This window comes from Synchiropus splendidus, chromosome 7 (genome assembly GCF_027744825.2).
Source record: "Synchiropus splendidus isolate RoL2022-P1 chromosome 7, RoL_Sspl_1.0, whole genome shotgun sequence".
NCBI lineage: Eukaryota > Metazoa > Chordata > Actinopteri > Syngnathiformes > Callionymidae > Synchiropus > Synchiropus splendidus.
Window position 1 is genome coordinate 26,123,052 of NC_071340.1, and position 9,870 is coordinate 26,132,921.

A 9,870-nucleotide genomic window follows, 5' to 3' on the forward strand; every position below is an offset into this window, starting at 1 on the left:
CAGACTTTTAAGCTGAGGGTCCAAGGTTCAAGTCTCTGTTCAGGTGATGTCTGCACTGTAAATACGATGTTAGAACTGTCTTCTGTACTGCTGTACTGACACCATAACGCTGCTGTACTGAACATCTTCAGTACAGCAGCGTTATGGTGTCTCCCATGGCAATTCACTGGTTTTATTTCTCATCTTTTAGAAGCTCATTTGAAAGGTACAGATAAATGCAGAGGAAAAAAAGACTTTTCAAAACATCAGCTTGATCTCAATGGCTCAATGGTCTTTGAGGAGAGTTCAATTTTTGGACGCGCTCCAATAGGTGTTGCATTTTGGTCACCAGCTCTTTGGGTAAGAATGAACAAAAGTGGGTCATTGTGCGAAAGATAAGCTAGTTTTCAGTGCGAGAGGTCCCAGGTTCAATTCCTGGACGAGCCCAGAACGTTATTCCATTTCGGCACTACACACAAATCAAGGTTGCTCATGAGAGACTGACTTGAGAACCTTGAGTTATGCACTGTGTTCCCACACATTGTTACTGACTCAGTGTTCCTTCCTTTCCTAATTTTAAGAATTTGTCTCTTGATTGATGCTTGAACTCACAACCTTCCCTAAACTCTCTTGCTGCTACATATGAACCCGCTGATTTGAAGCAAGTGTGTCTTCACATGGAGGCCTGAATAGCTCAGTCGGTCATGCGTCACACTTTTAATATCAGAGTCCAGGGTTCAAGTCCCTGTTTGGGAAAGTTGTCTGTTGGTTGCTTCTTTGTTGGTCTGCACCATGATAAATACCAGGGTAAAACTGTGACAGATGAGTGACCTGTTCATGGCACATCTTTGGTTGAGCAGCGTCATGGTGTCTCCCATGTCATTTTGTGTTTTTAATCTTTCTTCTTTTGGAAGTTCATTTGAATCAATGCAGGAAAAAAACAACAACAAAACAGTGCTTGACTTGACCCTGCTGCCATAAAAGGCTCGTTGGTCTAGGGGTATGATTCTCGCTTAGGGTGCGAGAGGTCCCGGGTTCAAATCCCGGACGAGCCCCAATAGGTGTTGCATGTTGCTCATAAGCTCGCACTTCCTGACTAGCCACAAATCATGGTTGCTCATGTGAGACTGACATCACTGTTAGTTCTTATGTACCAAAATTTAAAAAGAACTTCCCTGTACTTTTTACTTTTATATATTTATTCATCAGATTTTTAATCTGATGGTCCAGGGTACAAGTCGCTGTTCTGGCGATGTGTCTGTTGGCTGCATCACTCACAAAACAGTGACAGATGCCTTGCGATGGCCGATCTTCAATGAAACAGCGTCAAGTCAATACATATGTGATGTTCTTTTCTCTTCTCATGGATGGAAAACTGTCGGAAGATCACGATCAAAGCAGTTTTCTTGCTGTTGAGGAAACCTGTCACGTGTCTGGTGTAGTGAAAGACACGAATGCACTTGTAAATCTTGCTCTTAATTAAAAGAAGCACAATTTACGGCTCTTATCTCAGTAAATCTTTCTCTACTAATAGGGGTCCTAAAGCTCATTAAGGGTATGGATTTTAATTAGAAAGCTCATGGAGGAGACATAAAATGCACGCACTCGACAGGAATCCATTTGGTGAAGAGGTTTTTGAGTGGTTCGACCATGAAAAATGAGCGAATCACGTGGACATGCTGCTCGTGTTGAACAAGAAACAAAACAGATCACTGGGGTTACAGGAGGAAGGAACAGAAGAGAAGTGGGTCAACGCATTATCATGAGGAATTCACTCTGACTCGCCACCATATAGATGGTAGACATTGCAAAATTAAGAGCATTTTTTGTACATGGCATCATGGTGTCTAAACTCCATTCAACATTAGATATTCAATATTGAAGAAAAAACTGAAGCACTGCTAGAGCAGGGCATGTTTCACCTCTGATAACTGATAGATTGAGTGGCCAAAGTGTTACACAACACAATAGAAATGGTTTTAGACCCTTTCAAAATGGTTGGTTAAAGTGGTTGATATGGGCAAGTTTTCTTTTTTCTTCTTTAATATTTCTGATGACTAATAACTGATGACTAATTTAATATTTCTAATGACTTTTTAGATTGTTTAAACAGTATGGTTTTGTTATAGAATCGTGTGTTTTTGCTGTTGGTTTTCAATGGTGTATATTGGCTTTTTTTTCCCTCCAAAGTGACAAAAAAGCCATACACTGGATAAAATCGAATGCTACTTTCTCTAATAGCCGTTTTGTAAAATACATTTTTCAACGTAGTGAAGTCAGGGAAAAAAATGCCAGTACACAGGACAGAAATGCCATTGTAGAAGGACAAACAGACTGGAATAGATCCAGTCCGAAGAGCCAATAAACATGAAGACATTCATGTATTTACACACCATGTTCGGCTCTGCACTCGTCCATATTCTGTGAAGAAAAAAGCCAGTTGAAGAAATAGTTCCACAAGGCCAGTTGGAGCGAGGAGATGGGAACTGGATGAGACTGGATTGTCGTTGCCAAGGCAGAAGAATTGGCTCGTCCTCTTGATGGACGGTCCGTGCCACAGCAGTTTGGGACTTTGGTGCAATCACATGCTCCGTAGACTCTCCAGCACCATGACAATCAAACAGCTCATCAACAAAGAATTCTTCAAGTGTGAGACGAAATGAGCCAAATAAATGTGCAATTACAGTGAGGGCGTAGGAGGGAGGGGCAGCAGCTGGGCGCGCTTGGTACGACGCCCAACACTTGGGTGACTGCAGACCTGCACCCTGAGGGGGGGGTTCAGGGTGGACACTGGAGAATTGAAAACTTCTTCTCTTTTGAAATGATGGAGTCAGTGAGATGAACCTTATGATGACAGAAGGTTCTCAGCGCTCCACCAGTCCAGCATCCAACTGATGAACGTGCAGGTGACCTGGCGCGGACGAGTATTTGGGATGGTCCAAAATAACATACGGTAAATTATAACTAAAGGCATCTCTGTATAAGAAGCACAGCATCAACTGAGATGAACAAAATTACCTTTTGCAATGGTCCCAAAGAAGAAACCACTCACTTCGTCATGAGTGCTAAGCTAAGGTGACCTAAGAGCACATGACTCCAAACTCAGAGGACTCGGATGAGCGAGAGTTCTGTTAGCAGACTATTTATGACAATACACATTTATGACAATAATGTAAACCGAGGTCGTCGACACGCGTACGCAGAGGGAAAAACCATGAGAACAAAAGACGATCATCTGGCAGCACATGCTGGTTCTCCAGGTGTATAAATCTCTGCAGAGGCAATCGGTGGAATGAGAACCAGCTGCGCTGCCATGGAGCTGGAGAGGGTGAGTGCGCAAACAAGGAACCGGAACACAGGAAGTGACAAAGTAAAAGCACAAACCATGACAAGCTGCAAAGGTGCAACCAAACCGAATACTGTCAAACAATATTAAAGTATAGTCTCGCCCTCAATACCATCAACAAACTCACCTTCTGGCATCAACAAGCAACAGTGAACAGATAGATGAAGGAAACAAAAAAACATGTTCCTCCGTGACATGTCAGCTATGGAGACTGTGGTGCGTTCAAGAGTGTAGGAAGCTAAGCACCATAGAATTGAAGGAAACGCATGTTACCTTTTGACTGAACCAATTACTGACCAAGTGGGTTTCCTGACCGTAATATATTACACCATGGGAGTGAGACTGGGCCAGACATTTGTGGTGTTTTGTTGGTAGCTCCATTTTGTTTTGTTGGTTTTCCTCCACACTGCTTCAGCCTGAAAGGAAATGTTTCATCATTTTGATGGAAATGTTTTGTCTCTGTGTCTGTTCTCACCTCTGTCACCATCCTGGTCATCACCTGGTTTCTAAGGGTGTTATCAAATGACTCGCCGGGGTGTTCGTCCCACAAATACCCAGGGTCGTCGGTATCACTCAGTCAGGGGCCTTTAAAGGAAAACGGACCTCCCTCTTTTTATTTTTGAATAATATGCCGTGCAAATGAGTCGCTTTCAAAGATTCAAAGTTGTGAATTCACGCTGTGTACTGTTACCACATCTCAGCTTGTTTGTTCGGGTCAAACAAAAAACTTTTTCAAGTCACTGTGCATCAGAGAATTTGAGCAGAAAACTGGAATCCTTTGGAATCTTTTTTCATCTTGGTTTTATCATACATGATAAACATAACTGGAGAAGCAGCTTCAACGTTTGAGACCCCAGTCAGCTGGAAAGAGATAAGAGCATGTGCAGTGGGGAACACTTGCCAGAGCTCCTCCGCCACTCCCACTGTCTCCTCAAATGTCAGAAGCTTCTCCCTGCCTTCTGTGGTATTATACCTCTGCGCCAGCCGAGCGATTAGCAGAGGGTTATTATTGGATACCTCCACTCCTGGTTTTAATGAAGGCCTCCTTGTGCAGTCGTGATGATGGAGGGATCTAACAGACTTAATTTTCAATTAAATATTATCTCCATGCTCCACATGACAGACAGCGCGATTATTACATGCTTTTTTGTTTGAGTGATTTCAGATAGTTTGAAGGGTTCTGGTTCGGACGTGAAGGATCCTGAATCCTAAACGTCCAAATCCCCATGACTGAAATGTAAGTAAAAAGCTGAACTGACTAGTGCAGCGTCACCCGAACACTATAAACAAACATGGCCGACCACCAGATCCATCTCTCTCCTGGCTGTTTCTGAGCCTCTACATCCCTCGCCACCCAGTGGAACAGATCAGCAGCTGCTGTGTGAATGATCCCCTCAAAAACACACACATCTTTACCTCTCTGACTCCACCCACCCAAACTTCCGTCAGGCTCCGCCCTTGTGAGGCGCTCCGGAACAAAACAACGCTGTCAGCCCAGAATCTACTCACGGAACATGGACTTATTTTATTTGGCCTGTACATTTAGTTATTTATTCGTGTATCAAAACACTTTTGCATAGTTGGTTAAAATCATTGCATCCTGAAGCTTTTTTTTAGGCTAAAAAAAAAAATGCAAATTTTTTACTAGCTCATTTGCGAAGGTCCTCATTTCCCGCCATGTTGTTCCAGAACCATAAATGATCACAACTTTCACCGTAATCTGCCACAAAGTCAGGCAGTTTTGGCAGGAACAGTCAAAAGAAATGTGAGAAATCCATGAGGGACTGAACATGCCGTTGTTTGGTTTAGACACCAGATAGTTTATTCCGCAGACTCAGCTGTGAAGCAGACAGACTCCTGAATGCGAGTGTTTTCACAATTTCTACAGGGGTTGTTGTGTTAAGCAGAGAATACACTTAGGATGCAGCTTTGTGGCGTTATTATAGAACTATTTTAACTATTGCACACAAAAGGAACACAGTCAAAGTACCACCCCAAGGGCTCCAGAGCCCTCACCATTCCTGAGGCTCCGTGTGGCCGAAGATTAGTCCGAGGGAGAGCAGAGGCTTTCCACTGAATAGTGGGATCAGCCGGCTGGATCTCATCGTGGGCAGTTTGGACGGGCGGCCAGCAGAGCTGGAGTGATGTGTGAGATGTGCCTCCTGCGACCAAAGCCCTGAAAGCTCTCAGTTCCGTGACTGGAGCATCGCTCTCCATCACTCTCCAATGGATGTTTACACAATTCTATCAACTGTAGACGCCTTTTTAAACGGCGGTAACCTGGTCACCATACGTTGTAATGGAATTAAAGGTTGCATTTCGGCTGCTAGTGTCAGCAGCTCAGTGGTTTTTGGATGCACAGCAAGTTGGATTGGGAGACGCTGTTTCTCCAGCAGACCGAAATTGACTGAATTGTCCTTGATGTTTAGATAAGTTCAGACTGCATTGAACTCACCATTGTGCAATTTTTATTCACCACGCAGCGTTCCTGTACTTTGAGTTTAATGCTGAGAACCTGCAAAAAAATGAATTGTCCAAATGAAAAATGTTCTAAGTGTGGCACACTGATTCAGCCAAACATGAGCTGACAAAAAATAAAAAGAAGTTTGCAACAAGAAAGAAAGAAAAGAAAAAGAAACCTCATTGATCCACTGACAGAATATATGACTGTGCAGAGGAGAGGAGCATCAATAAAAACTCAATATTGACTTGAAACTCCCTGGCAGCTTTTGTCCAAGTCATCATTGTGCTCTCCTATGGTAAGACAACACTGACTTTACCTGGGTTTTTATTGGCTCCGTGCTTCTCTTTTAAGGCTCAGATACCTTGCCTTTTGTGTGTGTGTGTGTGTGTACGGGGTGGTGTTTGGGGACACAATTGGAATTCACACAATTGTAGAAACAACTGGATCCATTTTGATCATGTCGATCCCTGGCACCATGAAAGGCTATTCACCACACAGCGCTGCTGGGTATCTCTTCCCACAAGCCCCTGGTTTGCCACACGGTTATTGACACAACCAGAAGATCAGTATTGTGTGGCAACAACAGCAAGCTCGGCTCCAAATTGATGCATCGCCTGATTCCTGGGTCAAGAGAGCGCGAAACACACAGGGGCCCAGCGATAAGAGGCACTAACCCCAAAACAATGTTGGGTCATTCCAAGATTGTTCCGTTCAGAACATCCCGTTTAACCACTTTCAGATAACCTCTTGACGGCAGCGCATTCATTCTTGGCCTCACGTGACGGCAAGCTAAAGTTCTCTTGGCTAGAAATGTGAGGAATGGGAAGTTAATGCCGCAAGTCTCATAACCTTGAGTTTCATGTGAATTACATGACAGTCTATGTAATGATGATGCCTCCGGAGTTACCCATGTATCATCGTGCATGCAACCTACAAGGTTTTCAAGGTCAAGTTTTGGGAGGCACAAGGTGAAAGCGTTTTACCAGATTATTTTTCCTTATTGCCGCAGCGATCCTTGAAATGCAGCTCGCGACCATCCCTTTATAGCACCAATGTATAGGGTAATAGATGAGTGATGAGTGAGTGTAAAACAGGACGATTACATATGATGTATGACTTGAATGTTGAATGAAGGGATTAGAGAACAGACATGAAATGATTTCATGTGCACTGATGCGCTGTACAAAGAGGCTCAACTACTGACAGGTTTGTTTAAGGGGCTCCAGAAGGTCTGGTCTTCTGGTGCCGCAGCAGGAAACAACAAAGGCTGCGGTTGGAAGAGACGAAATGCCAGCAGGATGCAGTGATGGGAGAAAACAAAAGGAAATAAAATGCTAGGAATGGGCTCGTCTGCAGAGCTAGCATAGGTGTCAGGCAGTTTCTCCTCCGGCTCCAGAACTCTGATGTGGATCAGTACAGATTCAGACACTTGATGATATTGGAATTCACAAGAAAAGAGAAAGTCATGTCAACTGAGCGCATGTTGCAGGCAGCAGGTTGGTCGCTGGAGTGTAAAGCCGAACACTGTCTGTCTCAGAGTTGCGCCTTTTGTATGGAATGCAGGGATTTGATTCATCTTTTGCCTTTTCATTTGGAATGTACAACACAACCCACGCCTTGTATCCCGATCAGTTGATCAATAGATCGCACGAAACTCTGGAATCTTTCACTAAAAACCTTACTCACAAACCTCTACTCCTCACTTGAACAGTCAGCTTCTTACGCAGGAAAACGGGGAATGTCTCATCCATGTTTACGGAAGCAATACATGAGGATACAGCCTTTGTGCAGAAGAACTTTTGTGAGTAATTTACACACAAATGAAAGGACAAATAGATCTGATACCAGCATGGGTACCCGCTCAGATACTGGCCTATTTTGCTGTAATCGTACTTGTCAAATACTCACTCATGACAGCACCAGATACCTACTGTGATTTTATTTGATAACCTGCACTACACTGAGCCGGCCTTACATTAAAGTGCCGCTACTTCCTTCCAGTACAGCGCTCCTCATTATCGCGTGTGGTCGCAGAACGTGAGCGATGAAGGGAAGGGAAGGTGCTTATTGGTGTCTTGTTATGCCTGAACCACATTTTTACACAGGAATGGTCACTATACACAACATCATACTCGCTGATTATTCACAGTAAATAAGCAGCTAGTTACCTTTAATAGTTAATGCATGTTCCCCAATCTAAAGTGCTACCATATTCACATGTTGCTATGGCTAAACTTGAAATGTTAAGAGTGAAATCTGTGGCAGTGGAGCCATGTTTGTTCAGGGAACATCTCCTGAAAAAAATAAAAAAGAAATAAAATCATGATTTAAAATGTGGTCATGACGATATGAATTACTCATATCGGCACTCGCTATCGGCAAGCACTCAAATGTTAGCGCTCATGCTCTACTGGCAAAAAAGAAATGGTGTGGGGACATCCCTAGTTCTCACAGAAAAACAAATGAATGACATCCATATCTTCAATTGTATCTGCGCCTTCTGAATACGCCAGTCCAAATGTTTTTGCTTGGTGAGTTTCTCTGCTCCTTCCTTCTGGCTGTGGTTCTCTCTGTTCACCCGCAACTCCAAAGAGACGGGAGTAATGTGGATCATTTCATCTCACGGTCCCAGAACGCCTTGTTAATTAGCTGCTTTATTATAATCCTGCATATTTGGTGGAGCTCAAAACAACGAAAGCACATAAAGGCAACCTGGTTGGGAAATGAAAGGCTTCCTGAGAGCCAATAGAGGACTTGTTCTGCTCATCAAACTGAATCCCAAAATGAGTCGGGCTCAACCTGACAAAAATGTACATACGTGACTACATTTAAGTCATTTAACTAAAAGTCATTTAACAAATAATTTAAGCCCAAATTCAAAAGACAATGAAAATATATATGTACATATTGTTCTCAGCAGAGGCTCCTCCGGTAAGTGCTGCTCCTACTCCAACGTATCCATAGTCAGACATGGAAAGAAGAAGAGGAACGCAAGCATGAAGATTGACGGATGTAGTAAAGGAGAACATGAGGTGGACAGGCGTGACTGGGGAGCGTGAAGTAAGCTTCTGGTTTCAACAGATCCAGCCTATCAAGCTCCAGCCTTCACACAGACATGGTGTGTAAGAGAGAGCTGAGCCAAAAGGCAAAGCTCTCTATTCACCGGTCAGTCTTCATTCCAACCCTCATCTATGGTCGTGACCAGATCCCAGATACAAGCACCTGAAATGACTTTTCTCCGACGGGGGGCGGGCGTCTCCTTGGTGAGGAGCTCTGCCACTCGGCAGAGATTTGGAGTAGAGCCGCTGCTTGCCTTGAGTGGAGTCAGTCAAAGCGCCTCCCTTTGGAGGTGTTTCAGGCACGGCCAGATGGGAGGAGACTGAGGGGTCGACCCAAAACCAGGTGGACGGATTATCTCTCTTCACTGGCCTGGAGGCGTCTTGGGATCAAGGAGAAGGATGTTTGGCGTGACCTTCTGAAGCTGCTGCCCCCGCGACCAGAAACGTGACTGGATCAGGACGGATGGACGGTTAAGTTTAGAAAAAGGTTTTTGGCAAGGTGTCTTGCTATATATGGCCCTAAAGCCATTGAGCCAACCATGTAAATGACCACACTCAATACAGGATGAACATTTAAATATAAACATTTCAAGTTCATGTTCCGTTCAGTTCCTTTCATAAATGAAGGTTAAAACCATGTCTCCTGCCTAAACTTACTGGAGTTCTGCGCAGGCTGGTTCTGGAAGTCTAATAATGTCTGTGACAGAGCCATAGCTCAGTCCATATCACAGACTAAAGATGATAACAAATGGATCCGTCTTTGATAGCTGATGCTTCCTTCACCATCATATCTTCCAAACCACTTCATAATGAAGTCTAGTCTCCACCAAGCCCTAATTTGTCCAAGGTCGCAGCGCTGTCTCCAGCTGCGAGAGTGGAAGGAAATGAAATCTAACAATATGACGTCTGCGATAACTGCGTTTCTGTCTCTACAGCCCAGCGGACCCAAGACGCAGCAATTGTGATGCATTTTACATCACGCCATCTGGAGCCAAGATGATATCTTGGCCTGGATCTTTGCT

The 9,870-nt window shown here is 43.9% G+C and overlaps 1 non-coding gene across 1 annotated transcript; it reads left to right on the plus strand.

The window, feature by feature from the left end:
• Positions 1-962: 962 nt before the first annotated feature.
• trnap-agg (transfer RNA proline (anticodon AGG)) lies at positions 963-1,034 on the plus strand. Its single transcript has one exon. It is a non-coding gene; the product is annotated as a tRNA-Pro (tRNA).
• The last annotated feature ends 8,836 nt before the right edge of the window (positions 1,035-9,870 follow it).